Here is a 21,466-nt window from a genome sequence, read left to right on the forward strand (position 1 = left end):
ATGTGATGATGCATAACTTAATGCTATGACTCAGGGGTTCCCAACCCCTGGGCCACGGACCAGTCCATAGCCTCTTAGAAACCAGGCTGCACAGCAAGAGGTAAACAGCAGGTGAGCCAGCATTACTGCTTGAGCCCCACCTCCTGTCAGATCAGCAGGGACACTAGATCTCACCAAAGTGCAAACCCTACTGTGAGCTGTGTATGTGAAGGATCCAGGTTGCATGCTCTTTATGAGAATCTAATGCCTAATGATCTGAAATGAAACAGTTCCCCCTACACACACTCTACCCTCACTGGTTCATGGAAAAACTGTCTTCTATGAAACCATTCCCTGATGCCAAAAAGGTTGGGAACCTCTGCTACCACTGGCCTAGGTGAGGGTTGATGTTGTAATAACAAAAGTTGCAACTTCCTGGACTCCCTGGGTACCTACATTGTTGGGGGGACAAAAAGATGTGAGGAAAATTGCAGTTGATCTCTTTACTCAGCTCCCCCAAATAGGGTATTTAATGACAAGAAAAAGAGCAGGATTATTCAGAAGAAATTAAACAACAAGAATACAGGAGTTGGAAAAAACTTTGGAATAATTGAACCAGGTAGAAATATGTTATGGTTGATTAAACAATGGCATGAAAAAGGAGGAGACAGATGGAGTAGTCACTAAAATATTAATGAATTGCTATAAAAGATTATAAAAGCTGTAATACCAACTCAGATGATAAAATGAGACCGATTCACTCAATGTATCCTAGAAAATTTATCCCAGTAAGTTCATCCTAGTAAATATATCCTAGTAATAATGTTATGGATTAAAAATTTGAATGTTACACAAAAGAGTCTAAAATCTCTTCAGAGCTTACACCAATGTCAAAAGTGCAATGCAATGAGAGAGCCCAAGTGTCTTGGAAAAATCCTCAGCCAGGGACCCCTAGCTGTTTACATTGGTATAGGTAAAATGGCTCATGCATAGTGTAGAAACTTTATCAAGATTGCTAAACATTGGTACTTAAACCTGCGAATGAAGTGATAAAGGGCAATGTAGTTAAATTAGAAGTTTGTGGTGTTGCAACTCATGAAGGCGAGCGAGTGAAAGTATGGCTTAAAGTGGAGATTTATGGATGACAATGTGCACAGCGTTGCCCTACTCTGATCAAGGTATCACTGCAATGGATGTGATGTCTGAGGACATTTTTCCTTATCAAAATCACAGGGCAAGGGATTTTGTTCAGGTTTCCTTCTTCCCCTGTTTTTAGGCATGCTGCTTCACAAATTGTTAGAATGAAACCACTTAAATTGTATTTAAAACAATAGAGGATACCCTGGCGGGCATAAAGTTTGCCCTTTATTGCAGATCTGTTATATGCGGTAATATTAGTGCCCATGAATCCCTTATGACACTGTTTGGAATGGTCTATATTCTTATAGAAAAGAATATTCTACATTCTTATAGAAATTCTATATTCTTATAGAAAAGCTGATGGATCCAGGAGGTGAACTGTAGATGAAAAGAGAACTGAATGAAATGATTTGGGAAGTTTCTGCTACTTGCAGCTCTGCTGACTGGAGCTTCTGATAAAGGCCTGTGACTGCCACCCAGCGGCAACAGCTAGGATTTTGAGCTAGGAACTAGCTGACTGGCAATGTGATTTGGTAAATGGGCCTTAGATGACTGAAAGATAAAAGGAACATCTGGTGGGATGCTCTGTTATAGAAAAATCTGCAGACTTGAAGGGGGAATTAAAGTGGGACCCATGTCCATGCCCGTTAAAAAGCCCCGTTCTTATTTCTGAGGAGACTGGGACCAATAAGCAAATGTCCTCCAGTGCACCTTGGAAGCGGCCTTTTAGGTATGCAAATTGAGCTCTGAGCAGCCATAGAAGCATTTGAGCAATGCAACAATTACAAGGAGAGAGACGTATCCAAATGTCTCCCTTAGCAACTTGAACAATGACTAAAAAATGTTCTATTTGTTAACAGGAACATCAGAGATGGAACACAGTCATGGGCCTCATACCAAGGTGATCTGGGCCTGCCTATAGCTGGCAAGTGGATTCCCAACTTTGTGGTAGATACAGTGGGTCTTCACTGGGATGGATATTCATTCTAAATTTGGGTTTGCATATCTGACAGCTGAAGCAAATTCCTTTAACACCATAGAGGCCTAGAGCAAATAATATTATTTCAGTTTGGACTTCCTGCTTATATACTGTCAAATCCAGGAATCAATTTTATTAGAGTGCCCTGCACTGCGAGCTAAAAAGTGTCATATACAAGGAAATTGACTACCTACAAAGTAGCAGACTGACTGAAAATGGGAATGGGAAATTGAAACACTGGCTTAGTAAACTGGAGGTGCTAAGAATTGAAGTGATGCTTACCATGACTGAATACATATGTGCTAAAATGTGTGGAAGTAAAGAGGGTTTGCCTTTGAATCGATTGTTGAGATATTGTGGGGAAGATAGGGAAGAGGGAATGGGGCATAGGAAGTTACATAAACTTTTTCTTTACTTCTAGTTTATTTTCTTCTTCTCTGCCTGATCTTGTAATGCAGGAGTTGAAATGCATTCAAGAGTTCCAGAATAAGGATCAATTGCTAACACGACACCATGACCATGTCCCTCAATGTCACTGTACAATTCCCTCAACGAATGACAAGTTGTGTTTCTCCTGACTCGTCTGAACTGGATCGGTTTCTGCTTTCCTACCTAGCAGGTGAGCCAGTGTTACAAGCATGTACTTATCCAACCCTAGTCTATTGGAATGAAATGAATAAAGGGGAACGCATTGGCAGGACTCATATTGCCTACCCCTCTATAGGTAAGTCCTCTGCTGATCCTTATGTCTTTACTTCAGGGGTAGGAGGAGGATGTGGGTGAAACTCAATCAAAGAAGGAGAAGTGCTTGCTAATCTAAAGGAAGCCAATAAATGGATAATGCTAACAAGGAAAAGCTAGAACAGAAAATGATATTTACTTTTAGATATATTGACAAATGCCCATGAGAGTGAATGTGTAAGCCCGCAGAAAACTCCTCCTTTGCGTGAATCTGAAGGTCCAGGATGGGCTTCAGGGAATTAAAGAAGCATTAGCGTGTGTTCATGTATATGAAGCATCCCAATGACATTATCAACACCCTGTGAAAGACAACTTTTGGGACATACCATGCAGGAAAGGGCCATAGTTCACTGTGTAGCAGTTAAACTAAATGATGGCCTGTTGACGAAGATGCCTAAACATGATGAACAAATTTGTTGTATGTTCAATTTGTCATAGTATTATGTGGCCTAATGCACATAATCCATGCTTATGTGGATGGAGGGAAATCATCAATGTAAAGAATACTTTTCGAACAGATTTCAATGTCTGTTTAGGGGTGACTTGGTGGGCCCATACCTCCTGCTGATAGCCCCAGGGTCTGCTAAGGGAGTACATAGCAAACTCTGGCACAGTCAAACTAAAGTGTTTTGGGGGATGACTACTGATTAAATGACATTATCCTGAGGAATTCACCATTTTTGTGTCCTAAATATGTACTCAACTTGTATGTACTCTATAAGACTCTGTGGCAACAGTATATGCAATCAGTAAACCAACATTGTCCAAAACACTGTAAAAGAGCCCTGGATGAAATTGGTATAGTCCTAGGATTGCTAGGACAAGCCAAACTTACTTTTACTATATATAGAAAATATACTGAAGAAACAACTTATTGGCCCATATTAGCCTATTAGTTTGGATGTTATTTCAAGAGAAAGGGAAAAGGTATCAAGAAGCCTGGGCAGATAACACAGCCTTGGAGAAGTACGTAAACAGACTCAATAGATAGTTAGGCAGCACCCTAGGGAACAAAGGTAGAAAAGGGCGTGCACAGTAACCAAAGAGGAGCTGTGAAGTATGCTCCTCCAGACGGAAGCAGTTAGCTTAAGGGTAATGTTCTGGGATCCAGGGATGAGTTACAAGAGACTTATGGTCTCCTGAGTGCATGGAAATTTCTAAACGGAGAATACAGTCTACATGCATGCTTCTTAACTGTCGAAGTCCCGTGCATAAATAAAAACAGATGTACCCATTGGTGAAGTCAGTTAAAACTAATTAAACTTCAAGATTTTACCAGTGGGGGAAAGACAGACATTTCTTAAAAATAAACACCTTGGGAACCTGTATCCGTAAAACTCTGTAGTATGAAACAGACCATATAACTATGCCCATAAGGGACTTGGAATCCAGAACTAACTGCAACTTGCCTCTTGGTTTATACTTCAATCCACGACAACATTAGGTATATGGACAAAGTCACTTTTTTCTGGGAAAGCCAGGGAAATGTGAAAATAATTTTAACTGGTTTGTTTTGTAGTGATCTTAATCTAATTCGTAATTTAACTGATAATTGGTGTAATGCTGGTGTAATTATAAGGTTAATTTAATGGATTTTTACTAAACCTATAACACTGATATTGATGACCAAATATATTGTCAGATTGAATTAAAACCTCTACAAGATTTTCTTCCAATAGAAGCTGATTGGGTAAAGGAGGAACTAGATTTAGTTAACAAAGAATTAATCGTTCCATTGGATCAATCCATTGATACCCTTTATAAAGTTTACATTTCAGTGGCAGAAGGATGTCAAATTGTTGTCAAACTTGTGCATGATTACGAAGAAGTTGGCCCTGGAATCTTCTAGAATCTTTGGCAAACTGAAAGCTTTCTTTACAGTTATACCCCACTTGTTTGTTGATACAAATAAATAGTATTCTAGCAGTTGTTCTTTTTTTTTTTTTTTTTTCCCCCCCTGTAAATAGTATGAAAGATACAAGGACAGGAACACCCATCAGCAATTTGTACTTGCAATGCTTTGACCAAGAGTTAGAAGGCTGTTGGAATAGAGCTGATTTACAACTGTACTGGAAATGTTCTGTTTTTAACTGTTTGGGGATATTTAGACACTGGATGATTTTTACTCTTAAGATAAGGTCAGTGGCATTTATGATGTACTGTTTAGGGACTGAAACATCCTTGGCATATTGCAAGTTTACCTTCTTAACTTATGGTTAGGCAACAGGACTAAGTGGTTTGACTAAAAGAGCTACTGAGATATTTTTGGAGTGCTCTCCGGGAGCCAAGATTTTTTACACAGATGACAGTTCAAATCATGGACACACTAGGACACTGCCCAGTCCTAGTATGCAGATGGAGCCCAGGGGAGTTCAAGCTATGGGATATTTCTGGGGACTTCTAATACCTGCTTGCATTCTCTTTCTCATGCTACCATGTATCCTTTAAATAAAAGCCTCAAGTGAGTACATATTGAGTGGTGACATTTCTTTTGAAATATCCAAACTAGATATGTATATACATACTGGACATGATGTTTTGTTGGAAAAGGTAGGAGTCACCAAAGCAGTTTCTTATAAAACACAAAAGATTTGGGGCTGCTTATTTTTAGACAGCAGGTATTATTCACTCATCAGAACCAGTAATGCCCAGGACCAAATGGGTTTAGGATCAGTCCCAATAGTCTGCAAATCAGGTCAGTAAACAGAAAAAATAAGGAAAATAAAATATAACCTCAGGGGAGTCCTCTAATGAATCTGGTTTTACAAATACTCATTTATTTAGAGTCTTCTAATAGTTGTTTCTGTATTCTGTTTGAAGTGTTAAGTTATGATTATCAGGAGAAAAGAAGTAGAATGCTTTTAATCTCATCCATCATTGGAAGCCCCATGGAAATCTACTTTAAAACGTAACTCAAATTATGTGACTCTACTTTTAACCCTCCAATGGATTGCAATTACACTTAGAATGAAATCCATCATTTTCCCATGGCTTCAAGGACTCTGCTGAATGGCTCCTGCCTACTTCTTCACTTATGACAGCTCCTTCCCTAGCTCTGTGTTCTCCTACCACAGTGGAATTCTTCCTGATCCTGGAAGATGCCAAGCCTGTTTCCACGTAGTGATTTTATACTTGCTATTCCTCTGCCTGAATATGTATCTTTTCCCAGATACGTAATCACATACCTGGCTTATTCCTTACAGTGGCAAAGGAATAGAACTGGAAGATAAATCCTCATCAAAACTATATATAATATTAGATGCAGATGGCCTAAAAGTCAAATTTTAATGGTAAACCATAAAGTTATTAGAAGATAATCACAATGTATTTCTGTGTAGAATTGATGAGCAACTCCTTGACGTTCAGGATCAGGACATAAACTAAAATATTCTCTTCAACACTTAATTAAGATGCTATTTGAAGAAAAAAGCACACATTAGGTACTCAGTATTCTTCAACTTTATGAAATCTCAAGTGTTAATTATTTTTAAAAATCTCAATTGCAGAAAGCATAAATGCAAAATTACATAAAAATTAAAGATTTATCTTAAATATAGAACATTCTGGAAAATTTAGACTGAGAGGTGTTTGCAATGTCTAAAATTGACAAGGGATTAATATATAAAAGTTAAACACTTGCAAATAACAAGAAAAAGACATGAACCCTAATAGAAAATGGGTGAGAGGTTTGAATAGGAAATTCGCAGAATAGAAAATCTCAAAGAGATGCTCAACTGTATTAAAAATAAAAATAGAAACATTCATAATTATCACTTTATGTCTATCAGAGGGTGATAAATTAGACAGTTGGTATTGGGAAGTGTGGCTGTGGATATATTATGCCCTGTTCATGGAAGGTTGGTACAGCTTATTTTGCATAACCACCCAGCAATGTTTACTCTAGTTAAATCCATCTATTCCCCATGACCCCAGGGATCCTTCTCCAAGGCATATGATCCTAGAGAGACTAAAAAACGTGCCCTCTGATTACTCATTGCAGCAGCATTTGTGTTAGTGGGTAGCAGAAATGTAGAATGTCCATCACTGGGGAAGCAATTAGGTAGTGTGTTATAGGTAAACTCCATGGAGGATGAGTCTGAGTTAATAACACACTAGATATACACACAGAAACATGGATTGACCCTAAAAGCAGTGATGAAGGACAAAACTAGGAAGCTTAACACAATCTTTTAAAAAAATATTTAAAGCAGTCATGAAGGACAAAACTAGAAAGCTTAACACAATCCTTAAAAAAATTAAATTTAAAATTCAAAATTACATGTCTACAAAACAGCAATGAATATTTATAAAAACAAGTAAAAGGCTACACATCATATTAGAATAGTTGAGACATAGTGAGATATGAGGAAATTGAGTAAATGCACAAATAAATCAATGGATGAGTCAAAAACAAGAAACCAGAAGAACAGGGTTGTGCAGATCAATGACGATAATGTTCCGTTTACTGAAGACTATGATTAAATTAGCTCTTTGCACCAAGGATTCCTCCTACCCACTAAAATACACACACACATGCACACACGTCTGCTATCTCAAAGAAATAGCCAGTATTAGTCCGTTTACATTCAAGATCAAGACAAAAATGAAGATTCTCTTCAACACTTAATATGCTATTTGAAAGACAATACATTAGCTACTCAGTAATGTGACAGCTTGGAAGTGGGGTATTATGATAATTTGGCCATATTCATTTTGGCCTATTTCATATTTACTTCTTTTACAACTTTATAAGTAATCAAATATCATTGAAAACCAATATATAGCAAATACTGTCTTTAGAACTAGAAATTTATCTGTGTACAAAAGAATAAAAAATACATTAGATGAATTTTGAATGGTATGGAAATATGATCAGGATGTTTCTAAATAATTTCACTCTTATTTAGAAATTGCATACAGTAACACTTTCACTGTGTGTATGTATTTCTCAACTGCTTTATTAAGGTATAATCCACAAAATTTACAATTCACTCAGTTAAAGGTTAAAATTCAATGGCTTTTGGGAAATTCCCAATTATGCATCCCTCATGACAATAAATTCTAGAATATTTTCTATATCTTAAAATGAGACCCTGTATGCCTTAGATGTCACCCACTAATCTCTGCATTTCCTTGATAGTTGTAGGTCCCTAAGAATCTCATTTCTGTCTCTATAAATTTACCTATTTGTGATTTTGTCTAAATGGAATCATATAATATGTGGTCATTTGGGTCTATCCTCTCTCATTTAGTATGTTTCCAGGGTTCATCTATATTATAGCAGGTATCAGTACTTCATTTTATTGCTGAATAATATTCCATTGTATGAATGTAAGATATTTATCCATTTATCAGCTGATAAACGCTTGAGTTGTTTCTACCTTTTGGTTATTATGAATTATGCTGCTGTGAACCTTTGTGTACAAGCTTTTATATGAGTGCATTTTCATTTCCCTTTCATTTAATCTCTCTCTCCCATATATAGCTAGGAGTGAAACTACTGGATCATATGATATGAGGAGTTACCATACTGTTTTTCAAGACAGCTGCACCACGTTACATTCACATCAGCAATATGTAATTGCAGTTTCTCCACATCTTTCCAACACTTGTTATTCACCTTTTGGATGATAGCCCCCTTAATGGATGTGAAGTGGTATCTCATTGTGGTTTTCTGCATTTCCCTCATGTTTAGGGATGTTGAGCATTTTTTCATCAGCTTTTTGGCCATTTGTATATCTCCTTGAGAGAAATGTCATTTCAGTTCTTTTGCTCATCTTTTAATTGGATTATTCATATTTTTATTACTGAGTTGTAAATTACAAAAAAAAAAAAAATCTATTCCAGATGTCAGGAGCTCAGCTGAGCTAGGAGATAGGCTGAGCTGCCATGCATGAGAGTAGCCAGTCAAAGCAGCAAGTCCAGTGTGAAAGTGTTAAGGCTAAAACTCAAGAAAGCACAGAACTGACTATTCCATCTTCCTCTCTGGAAGGATGCATCAATGACTGGTGATGAAGAGACACTAATGATCATTTCTCATGTTAGGATAAGGCTATGCTCAAGTTTTACTCTTCCCTGTAGAGTAGGACTTTATTAGAACAATGCTGTAAGCATATTTCACAAATGTTACTTTGCCCTTTTCCTTGAGAGATCCAGGAATCTTTCTCAATGTTTCACCAGGAGAGCCCCTGGTCAGGAGTTTATTACAGGCTATCCAAGTGATGTTCCAGGAAAGTAGCTATTTGGGTGTTACTGCAGCTCCAGTGGCTTATGTTCTGCAGGTAGGCAGGCCTCAGCTGCCACTGTCTGTCCAGATTTGGTGGTGGATTTTTATTTTGCTCAATTTGTTATTGTTGTAAAAGATGAGAATGATGACTTGCAAGCTCTTCGTGTCAGAGATGCTTGAAGACTTATCTTGGATTGTGGACTATTAGAGTGTAAATCTTTACTCTCTAATTTTCAATGTGGATGCATTATTCCCTTTAAAAATATCTTATTAAAATTTGTTTTTGATTGGAAGTGGCTGAAGGTGATATTTCATGTCACCCCAGGCAATATGTACTGCAGTTGAAAACTTGACTCTGAAGTCAAAATATGGGATTTTGAATTCTGTCTTCTCTTTTTACTCAGGTGTGTAACTTTGAGAAAAACATTTCACCTTGATGCTCCTTAGTTCCTTACTCTGTAAAATAAGGTGACAAAACAGGTAGTAACCTTCTCCCAAAAAGAGGTTTCATCGTGTTAATACCTATAAACAGAATAGTACCTGGTAGTAAACAAATACTGGCCATTATTAAATTTCCTAGATGTGTATTTTTTTGTATATTGGTGTGAGAATACTGCTATGTTTTTAAGATGTCTCACTTCACCTTTAGAGTTTAGAAACCAGGCTCAGATTGGCATAAAAACTGATGTAAGTCACCAGGCAACTTCAAATAATGAGGCCAGGCTATAGCAAAGGGTTATCTAGTTGAGAGATACGCCTTTGTCCCCTGACAACACAGGGCAAAAATCCAACAGCTTTGTCTTATGTTTGTTGAAATCATTGTGTTTGGAGAAGTCTCTTCATGAATAGTTTATGGATTTTGGAAAACTTCCCACAAAAATAAGACTCTTTGATCTACGAGAATGTTTTTTTTTCATCTTAAAAACGAAACAAAAGAAAAAAAGACCACCACAACGAAATAAACCTCATACAAACTCTAAAGTAAAAGTTTTTGAAGAGCTTTGAGGGCCTATTCTTCTTCCTAGAAGTCTTCTCACTATTATAACACAAAATTGCCTTTCCATGACTGAGAATGTGACCAGGTCCTTCAATAATACTGGAGATGTCTGTAAATAGGAGAATTCTCTGCTCTGATTTGACTGTTTGGTTCCATATTGACTTTCTTACCCATGCCAAGACTGTCTAAGATCAAATCTCAAAATAAAAAAGATTATCTTCTACTGTACCCAAACTTTCCTGTTCTCATCTCACCTGTTTCATCCCATCCTCAAGTCTATCAGCTTCTAGTATCATCAACAAGAAAAATTGTTAACTGCCCATAAGTTGCATTTTTTACATTTTACATCTAGGGAATGTAAGTTTCTGGTCAAAATGTTCTGAGTGAATGCAAGTTATCTATTCTGTGGATATTAAAGAGTTCTAGTCTATGGAATGTGAACAAAATTGGTACAAGTCATTTTCAGATCTCACTCCCAAATCATCCTACAAAATATTTCATGCTTTCTCCCTGTTTGAAAACCAAAAATGAAGGATGCCAAGATGAGACAGTCACAATATGTAAGGAAATGGTTCCTGAATTACTTTTTGGCAGAATGCCACCCCGAGTGAAACCCAAGAGTCACCTGATATAGAAAATCCTCTTTGGACTTTGTGTCATTACGACATATATTTTGTTATGTTAACTCTCAAAGTTTTGTAGTTGTTTGTTACAGTGGTTATCATTAAATAATACAGTTGTCCCTTGGAATCATTGGGGATTGGTTTTAGCATTCCCCCACAGACACAAAAATCTGCAAATGATCAAGCCCCTGCTATAAAATGGTGCAGTGTTTGCATATAACCTATGCATATCCTCCCATATACTTCAAAGCATCTCTACTTATAATGGCTAATATAATGTAAATGCCACGTAAATGGTTGTTATACTCTATTATTTTTCTTTGTATCCTTATTATATTTTTTATTTTTTCTGAATATTTGTGATCCAAGGTTAGTTTAATGCATGGATATGGAACCCATGGATATGGAAGGCTGGTTGTATATAGATAGAAAAAGAAATCTCAGAGAATTGAAATAATTTATTCTAGGCAACATATGGCTTAACGCCAGGACTGTAACTAGAAGTTTCCAATTCCTAGTTTAATGTATTTATAAATCTCTACTATACTACTTTTATTGTCCAATCCCAGCTAGTTATATAAAAAAAAGAAAAAAAACATCAACAGGTAAGGAATGGAAACTGAGCTATTTAATGTGTAGTAATTACACTCAATGCCTCTCTGCATTCAAAAAATTACTGAATTTTAAGACATTCATTCTTTTGGATACTTGCCATTGCTTATCCCAGCATGTTTTCTGAAATTGTCAATTTCAAGTGGTATAGCTAACGTTGGGGGAGATCTGTAAAAACACTGGAGTTATTCAAACTCAAACCACAAGAGTTACCACCAACTCTGTAGACTAAGTCCATTTTCAGTTTTCAGAGGTCACATCTCCCTTTAGACTAAAATGATAGTCACATGAGATTGTAAATCTTTAATTCCATTTAATACTCTATCCATGCCAATGGGATGAGTTGGACAGTGAAAGGTATCTGACTAACGGAAATGACTTAGGGCCAAAGTAAACTGTCAAAAGGAGGCTAAATTTAGCTTTGCAACAAAGCAGATGTAAATCTCAGTGAGTTTCTCACCATCAGCTAAGAAAATAACATAACATCCGTGTCCCACAGAAGCATTTTAAAAGGTTGAATACAGACAGGGCAAGGTTTGTACCCTGTTTCCTCTAAGCTGCAAAAGTTTGAGATCAGTTCCAGTAAAAGTTGAAGGTTACTTGAAGGAGTCTGACCTATTTCACACTGGGTACATAAAGTGTTCCCAAATAAAACTCGTTAGTTCCATGGCTCTAAAAGTGCATGCTTATGTCTAAATCACAGAACATGACAGCTTTTGGTAGCCATGCTGTTACCTCAGATGCTCCAGGGAGTTTATAAAGAATTCCAGAGGGAGGAAAAATGATTCTATTTCCCAATTCTCTTTTCCAGCGTAGTGAAATATTTGCATACTGTGACTCAATCACAAGCAAGCTGAATGTCTGTTGTTATGAAATCTTACATTCTTCCACAGTGATGGGAGGAAAAAGAATGAAAATAAAGCATAGGGGAGGGACATTTTCACTTTACAAAAAAAAAAAAATACACTCTCGTTCGATAAGCCTTTCCTTAGAAAGTTGATGGAATTCTATAGCTGTTATTAACTATATTTCAGTTGTGACTGTTGAGTTTTGGGTTTTGCATTTTGAGAAAATTTCCATGTTCAGATTTCTTAGTTTTCTTTTTTCACATTTGTAAAGTAATTGCATGAAATAACTTTAAAAAAATCTTTCCAGAGTTCTCTGCCAAAAATATCTGAGCAACTTTTCCCACTGTTGCATTCCTACAGGTCTTCAGAGCTGATGAGTTACTCATTTGCCCAAGGACAGGGCTACATGACAAGGTAAACATTCTATGACTTTTGAGAGGTATTAATGCATACTATTTGGGGATTATATAAAAAATACAATGCACATCACAGTATTTCTGTATAGTAATTATCTCACAAAATATGTCTATGTAGTCTAAGAAAAATTACTACAAAAATCTCAACATGGGGAATATTCTAATATGAGCCTTGGGGCAAGTATTTTGGAATAGACTAAAATATATACAGTATATATATGTTGCATAATGTTAATTTACATATGCATAGTATGTATAATAAACACTGAGCTGTGAAGAAGATAGTAATATATATGTCTTATACTCCATTAAAAGTAAAGAATAGTCTCATTCAGTCCTTACAGGATAGGAGAGATTTGCTACTAATGCCCTTATAAATGCTGACAATCAGGCTGACTTTAAGCTTTGACCTAAAGGGTAGTAGCCCTATCAACTAAGGAAGCAACTTCAATTGGGACAACCAGAACCCCAAAGGAAAGCCACGCCTGTTCTTCAAGGGAAAAACAGATGAGGACTAACATGATGGACTTTCTCTCATAAGCATTGTCTTTTTTTTCCTCTTCTGTAATTATTCAGACATAGGCGGTCCCCAACCTGTAAGTTCACAAAGTTCACTTATCAAGAGAACTGTTGGAACACAGAACACAATGTTCCATAAAATCAGTGTTATGCTGCTGGTTTCTAAGGTGCATGAGTTTTCTTTTGTTTTGTTTTTCTGCCTAAACCCCTCCCTTTGTCTACTGTTGACAGTACCCCTTTCTCTCTCTCTCACTCTGTGGTTCTCTGACAGTGCTTCCAAACCCCTTGACCTCCAGCTGTTTAGTCAAAGTTTAGTAATTAGTCAAAGGAGTGGACACAATTCAAGTTGGGGCAACCATAGTAGCTCCCTGCTCAGCCATGGTGATTTATCCAATGGTGGCCAGGTAGCTTAGGCTGGTCCTGGCTAACCTGATTCCTTTCCAAGAATATTTTCAACTGGAGTTATGGGGACTACTCCCAGTTTCTCTAGTGTGAGGTTATGAGGTTGTGAACCCCTTGCTGTTAGAGTCGCATCTCCCACTGTGTGAAGACACCGTCTTATAATAAGAAAGAATAAAACTATCAGGCCAAGAGAAACAGAGATGAGAGAAGCAGCGAGGGAGGGTGATGACAACATTGGAACTCTGTTTTTTGTTTTGTTTTGTTTTTTTTCTTGCCTGAAGACCAGAACTGCTTTGATTCCAAAGTTGACTGTTTAACTCTTTGAGGATGGAAGCTCCCTGTTATCTTAAAACAAGACCAAACAAAACCTCTCTCCCTCTTCCATGTTTGTTTCCCCTAAGTCTATTTTTGATTGTATTTCTGCCTCTTATAAACAAGTGTTCTACTTAAAACGGTTGGATTCCCAGGGAAGGATTTAGAAGGCTATTTTGACCACGATGTAAGAAAGCGAACCCCTAGTATGAGACTGGGGACCCTTTCCCTCTTTGTTCCTCTTATCTGCTTTCAACAAGTGTTCAGTAAGATCAGATCACTTAAACAGAGAAGGTTCAGGCCCAGGATTTTGAACTCAATATCTCCTTCTCTTGCTGTAAACATGACGATAACTGTTTGGTGTCAAGGGAGCATACAGATTCACAGAACTCCTCTAATTTTCTGGGGACCTCAACCCAAGTAAAGAGCATAGGAAGACCTTCAAGTAACATGATGTGACTCGCTAATAAATTCAATATTGTGCTGGCTGACTATTCATAGCATAGCTTTTATGAAAGGGTGTGTGTAACAGTGGAGACAGCTGAGAGGGTCATAGCTTTAATTATCTGAGGAGGGCATTCAGGTCACACTCATCCACCCATTTGTACTTTTATTTTTCTTTAAATAGCTGAGTCATCTCAGTCATGGAAAAATTTTAAAAATACTGCTGAAAATAGCAATTACATTATGGCGATGATAATGATTGCTAATCAACACTATTAGACCGATTCAGGTTGCATGAGAATATTCCTCATTTCTGGAAAGGCATGAATTTTCCCAGTTTCTGGAATAAATATTTTATCACACCCTGAAACAATTAATTTGTATTATTTTTTAAAGTATACACGTTTATCTTATACATATGCTCTATCATCTTCGAGTCCTCCTGGAAACATACACACAAACACACAGACTAACATATGTCTATTCCCCTTTTCAGCCACAGTCTCCACATTTCTTAGTATAACCACACTCAAACCAGATACATCTTCACAGTAGCATATTTGGTGAAAGGTGGAGACATGTCACACTTTTGCATTCATTTATTCCTCCCACATGTTTTCTAATTCTCTGTCACTGGGGTGGGTTATCCAACTTTCTTTGATGGATATGTTCGCCTATTTAATAAATCCTACCAAGTACCTGTTGTGTGTTAAATACTATGTTACACTCCAGAAATTGAAAGATCAATAGAATAGAGTCCTTGGAAGTAAGTTATCAGCCCTGTGGAGAGAATGTCACAGAATCAGAAAATTTTAATAGTCACAACAGATGATTTGAGAGTACAGAAGAGGGACACCTACTGCCTTCTGAGGTCAGAGTATGCTTTCTATAAAGGGGATAGTTTAACCACTACATAGAGCATGAGTCGAAGTTATTAACTCAGAAAAGGCTGAAGAATAGAGGGATAAGAGGTTACTGACTGAAAGGAGGACTTGGGGGAGTGTATTTTAGGAATAGGACAGAGTATAGAGGGAGTGACATGGTATAAAAGTGATCCTCAAGCAATTCCATGTTGCAGAAGTGTAAAATGAGGAATGGTTAATGACTAAAACAGAGAACTAAGAGATAGATAGGGGACAGATGATGGAAGGATTTACCTGCCATTTTATGGTATCTGAGTTTTTTTCTTTGTTGTTGGGACTTACTAGATTTAAATAATGGATAAGTAGCATAAACAGACTTGCTGGTTGGATCAGTTGCTGTAGCATAGGCTTGAGGATGGATCTGAATAGGATGTGAGAACCTTACCTGCTCACATGGAGGGAGGCTTATCTGCTACAATTCAACAGAAGTCCAATAACCATTGCAAAAATAGTCAAAGTATATGAACACAAAGCTTATGGAAAAGGATATACAGATGACTTCTAACATTATTAAAACTCAGTCTCATTTATGATAAAAGAAAATTAAAATTCCAATGAAATATTATTTTTTCCTGTTGGCAGAGGTCAAAATTTATGCGCACACTGTGCTTATGAGAGCAAGAAAATACACACATTCTTGCATTTGTGATAAACTTTTAAATCAGTAAAATCTATATAGAGAAAAAAATATATATCTACATATATAACATGCATGTATACTTTCAACCATAATTCCACTTCTAAGAATTAGCTTATACTCTCATATGGAATAAAAGTGGTTATATACAAGGTTCTTATTGCAGTGTATTTTATTTGTAAAAGAAAAAGATTGAACACATTTTAAATTAGCAAATAATGAATAGCTGACAGTATGTACATGTCTTGGAATAGTAAGCCACACTAAGAATATTGATAATTCTTTATATATGCAGAGAGAATGACCTCCAAAAAAAGTAAAGAAAATGGTACACAAGATGACGTATTGCATGGCTACATATGTATGGGAAGAAACCCACATGAGTGTGCCTAGAATATTTCTGGAAGAATACATAAGAAATTGACAATGAGGGTGGCCTCTAGTGGGGCTTCAGGGATAGACAGTGACTTATTTTTCATAGTATGCTCTCTTGTACTTTAAAATCTGCATCACATGCATTTATTACCTAGTCAAGGACGGAAAAGAAGGGAAAGGCGGAGAAGGAGGAAAGCAGAAAGAAAATAACAAAGGAAGAAAGAAGAAGAGAAGGAAGAAGAAAAATAAATTAGGGAAATTGATGCGTAAACTGAATTTCTGCCCTACACGGGATCAAGAGCTGAGCATTGGAATCCACGTGGAGTAAAGAAATGTACTTGCAACCATATCACACTCTGATCCTCAAAGTGTGCTACCTCCTCACATCCTCAGACACACCGTGGCTTAGCAAAGGCACACATATCAGCATTATGACATCTTTTCTCACTTATAGAATAGAAAAATAACATTTTCCTTATGAATTCCTAATCATAAACTTGTCTTTATTTGCATTTGAAGACTACTTTGTATTAGGTATTCTAAGGCCAAGAAGGTAAGACAAAAAGAGGTTTGGGGTAGGTAATATGATACATAGCAGAATCAAAAACCATTCTAGCAGCATACAACGTTAGCCTAAATTTCTTAAAGTCTTCATTGATAAATCCCTTAGAATAATGACCCATGACCTAAAAATGGCCAAAGACACCATAAAACAAAATATCATGAATGAGAGATGAAAAGTTTAGGATTTCAAGAATGTCACATAACAGAGCTATTAAATAAGAATGTTTAAAACTATTAAACACATTTTTTCATAAAGGACTCAAAATCAAAAGATAACATAAAAACACTTGGCAGCATGTTAAAAGAAATCAAACAGAACTTCTAGATATAAAAATGGTTTTTGGAATTAAGTAAAAGGAGAGACATGGAAAGTATGAAAGCTGTTAAGAGTCATGAAGGAGATCGTATTTTCAGCAAGTAACTTTTCCTTGCATCAACTAAAGAAGTTTAAAACACTGATCTGGAAGAATGTCAAATTATTATCCTGTCTAGAAGATATTTGCGGGGCCTCAGTAATAGTAAAAATGCAGGTCTATATAATGTATGTCTAAATATTTAAAATGTTTCAATCAAGCTAACAAATTATTGAATGATTTATATCTTTCTTCCTTGACAGACATACCTTTATAACAATATAAGACTTTCATATGACCAAAAGAATAGCACAGTTAGCTAAATTACAAATGTGCATGTTTGGATTAAGATGTTTGAATATATAATATACAAGAATATACACAATTTATGAATTATATAACACATTTATAAAATTATTTCTTTTTTCAAAAAATCATTAGTTATATTCATAAAAATATTATTATATAATTTTGTTCCATCGACAGTAATGTCAGACAGCTCTCCTTTATTGTAGTTCTTCTATAATATAATTAAAATTATTTCATTTTCAATAATTAATAGATTTGGGAATAATCTAAGAACTTTATATTACGTTTAGACTTTTTAATAAGGATGCCTATATTATTGTTGCAGAAAAATGTTAAACATTTTAATTAAATCAAATGCATTGCTCTCACATAGTTTCACCATCTCTTAATGTGATATCTAGAATCCTACACTAATAAAAACAATTGTTATATCCAGACATACATGAATACAAACTTCAGAATAATATATTAGTCAAGGTTCTCTAGAGAAACAGAACCAATAGGATATATATACATATATCTACACATATACAGAAGAGGAGATTTTTGAAAATTGGATCACATGATTATGGAAGTTAAGACATCCTACAGTATGCAATCTACAAGCTGGAGAACTAAAAAAGCCAGTGGTGTAATTCTGTCTGAGGCCAAAGACCTGAGAACTTGGAGAGCCAAGACCCAGGTGTTGAGCCAAAAATCAATAGCTCTGATGTCTGAGGGCAGCAGAAGATAAATGTCCTGGCATAAGAAGTGAGAGAGAATTTACTCTTTCTCTGCCATTTAGTTATTTTAAGGCCCTCAATAGATTGAATGATACCCACTTGTATTGGTGAAAAAGGAGCTTCCTTACTCAGTCTACTGACTTAAGTGTTAATCTCTTTTGGAAACACCCTCACAGGCACTCTCAGAAATAATGTTTACCAGCTGTCTGGGCATCCTTTAACTTGGTCAAGTGAGAAATTGCTTGGTATTGCAAAATGTTGCTCAGAATAATAAGGTTTGGCTCTGTTTTCCCACCAAATCTCACCTTGAATTGTAATCTCCATAATTCCCATGTGTCAAGGGTGGGGCCAGGTGGAGGTAATTGGATCACGGGGCCAGTTTCCTCCATGCTGTTCTTGTGATAATGAGTTCTCGCAAGATCTGGTGGTTTTGTAAGTGTCTTGTATTTTCCTGTCTTGCACTCACTCCATCCTGCTGCCCTGTGAAGAAGGTGCTTATTTCTCCTTTGCCTTTCACCATGTTTGTAAGTTTCCTGAGGCCTCTTCAGCAATGCAGAACTGTGAGTAATTGAACCTCTTTCCTTTATAAGTTACCCAGTCTCAATTCATAGCACTGTGAGAATGAACTAATACAGTCACTTGGTTCAACTGTTGCTAACTAGGCTAACTGCTAGGTATCTTGGAACTATGAATTGAAATAAGAAGATAAGCAAGAGAGTGGACTCAAGACACTACTTGGAAATGTATTGCGTTACCCAAGAATCTCTTGTATTCATCCTTTCAGAAAAGATGGATTTGGCATGTTAGGTAAGTGTCCTGCTACCTCAAGTCTTCTATTGCTCAGATCCTCTTTGCATTTCAAAGCACCATCCATCTTTCACACTGGCTGTCACACAACCCACAAAATTTAATAACATTTCAAACTAATTGCTTTTTTTTTTTTTTGCAAGAATATAATCAAGAAGATTTATTGGGGCCTACGTGGTGCTAAGTTTAAGACTGTAAGTTAAATTGTACCAACATTGAGTACTGAATCCCAAGTGACGATACTTGCTAAACATGAGTGAGAGAGGGATGACAATATATATTAAATAGGAGAGAGAGAGAGGAAGGAAGGGAGGGAGAGAGAGGAAGAAAGGGAGGGAGGGAGCAAGGGAAGGAAAGTGTGTGTTGTGAGATGCAAAACCTCTAAGACATGAAATCCAAGACGAGAGCTCCTCTTCTCTGAGTCTTTGAGTAGTGTTGCAGATTGGAGTTCTGGAAGGACAGAATAATAAGAATGAGAAAAACAATATTAAAGAGGTAGTGGGTAAAATTTTCTTTTTACATTTTTTTTTCTTTAAGTTCAGGGGTACATGGGCAGGTTTGTTATATAGGTAAACTTGTGTCATGCATATTTGCTGTACAGATTGTTTCATTACCTAGGTATTGAGCCTAGTACCCATTAGTTATTTTTCCTGATCCTCTCCCTCCTCCCACCTTCCACCCTCTAGTAGGCTCCAGTGTCTGTTGTTCCTCTCTATGTGTCCACAAGTTCTCATTATGTAGCTTCCACTTATAAGTGAGAACTTGTAGTATTTGGTTTTCTGTTCCTGCATTAGTTTGCTAAGGATAATGATGTCCAGCTCCATCCATGTTGCTACGGAGAACATGATCTCACTCTTTTTTATGGCTACATAGTATTCCATAGTGTCTATTAACTACATTTCCTTCATCTAGTCTACTACTGATGGACATTTAGGTTGATTCCATGTCTTCAGTTTGTGGATAGTGCTGCGATGAACATATATGTGCATGTGTCTTTATGATAGAACAATTTATATACTCAGTAATGTCATCATATATTTGGGTATATACGCAGTAATGGGATTGCTGGATCGAATGCTAGTTCTGTTTTTAGCTCTTTGAGGAATTACCACACTGTTTTCCACAATGGTTGAACTAATTTACACTCCCACCAACAGTGTATAAACATTCAATGAATAGAATTTTTTCGAAATAAAAGAAGGCATAAATAGCTTCAATTACAGAAGCCTAAGGAACACAGTGAAGGATAAATAAAACTGAATTTAGACAAACACATCACAGTGAGCTTTGAGACACCAAAGGAAAAGAGATCCTTTAAACAAACACAGAGAAAAAACAAACTTTTTACAAAGACCATGTTTAACATTAACATACACTTGCTGAAGAACATAATCCTGGAAGAAAAACGATAGAAACCAAAGGGAAGACAGGATATGTAACATAGAATGGTAAGCAAATAAACTGGCAAACATGTAAAACATAGGAACTCACATTAACTGTATAAAATAATAGTAGTAGTAAAGGATATATACAAGTGCAACTAACATACTGGCCAAAATATGATGCAAAATGAAAGATAGGAAATTGAAATTAAAGCATTCTAAGGCTCCTGAATACTTTGAGAGAATACTGGCAATTATAATTAACTTTAGGCACTGTTTAGGAAAGATGTGTGCTATAAGGCTGAGGCAATCAACTAACAAATGAATACTGTATACGTCACTGAAAAAAAAGATTAAAAAATCTATAGAAACATCATGATAAATAGAAACACAAAACAAGAGAATAAATCTAAATTTTAAAATATCAGTCAGACTAAGCTTATCAACTGAAAATGTCTAATTTAATACAGAGAAAAAAGAAACAATTCCAGTTATAGAAATACATCTAAAACAAGAGTATACTGAGAAGTTAAAAGTAGAAAGATAGGCCAGGCACAGTGGCTCATGTCTATAATCCCAGCACTTTGGGAGGCCAAGGTGGGCGGATCACGAGGTCAAGAGATCCTGGCCAACATGGTGAAACCCCATCTCTACTAAAAATACAAAAATTAGCTGGGCGTGGTGGTGCGTGCATGTAGTCCCAGCTACTCGGGAGGCTGAGACAGGAGAATAATTTGAACCCGGGAGGCGGAGGTTGCAGTGAGCTGAGATCATGCCACTGCACTATCAGCCTGGTGACAAAGCAAGACTCCATCTCAAAACAAAACAAAAAAAAAGTAGAAAGATGAAAGAAATTACACTAGACAACTCACCAAAAGAATGCTAGTGAAGCTATAGCACTATTAGGAAAAATATTTTAAGGCAGAAAAATCATCACTACATAATCATAAAAAGAACTTACCAAGAAGATGTAAATCTGTATGCAACTAATAATAAAGCTTCAAATTGTATAAGGCAAAACCTGACAGATTTACAAGAAGAAAAATTTAAATACATCATTATGATGACAGAATTCAGAGTTTGTCACTAAGTGATTAAGAAGAAAATATGTATGTGCATATATGTAGATATATACATATTTATTTAGAAATTGTCA

The 21,466-nt window shown here is 36.4% G+C and overlaps 1 long non-coding RNA gene across 1 annotated transcript; it reads left to right on the forward strand.

Annotated features, from left to right (window-relative positions):
- Positions 1-2,618: 2,618 nt before the first annotated feature.
- Positions 2,619-13,131, forward strand: LOC140712296 (uncharacterized). Its single transcript, XR_012093824.1, has 3 exons — positions 2,619-2,717; positions 12,506-12,559; positions 12,897-13,131. It is a non-coding gene; the product is annotated as an uncharacterized lncRNA (long non-coding RNA).
- Positions 13,132-21,466: the final 8,335 nt, after the last annotated feature.

This window comes from Chlorocebus sabaeus, chromosome 8 (genome assembly GCF_047675955.1).
Source record: "Chlorocebus sabaeus isolate Y175 chromosome 8, mChlSab1.0.hap1, whole genome shotgun sequence".
Taxonomy (NCBI): Eukaryota; Metazoa; Chordata; class Mammalia; order Primates; family Cercopithecidae; genus Chlorocebus; species Chlorocebus sabaeus.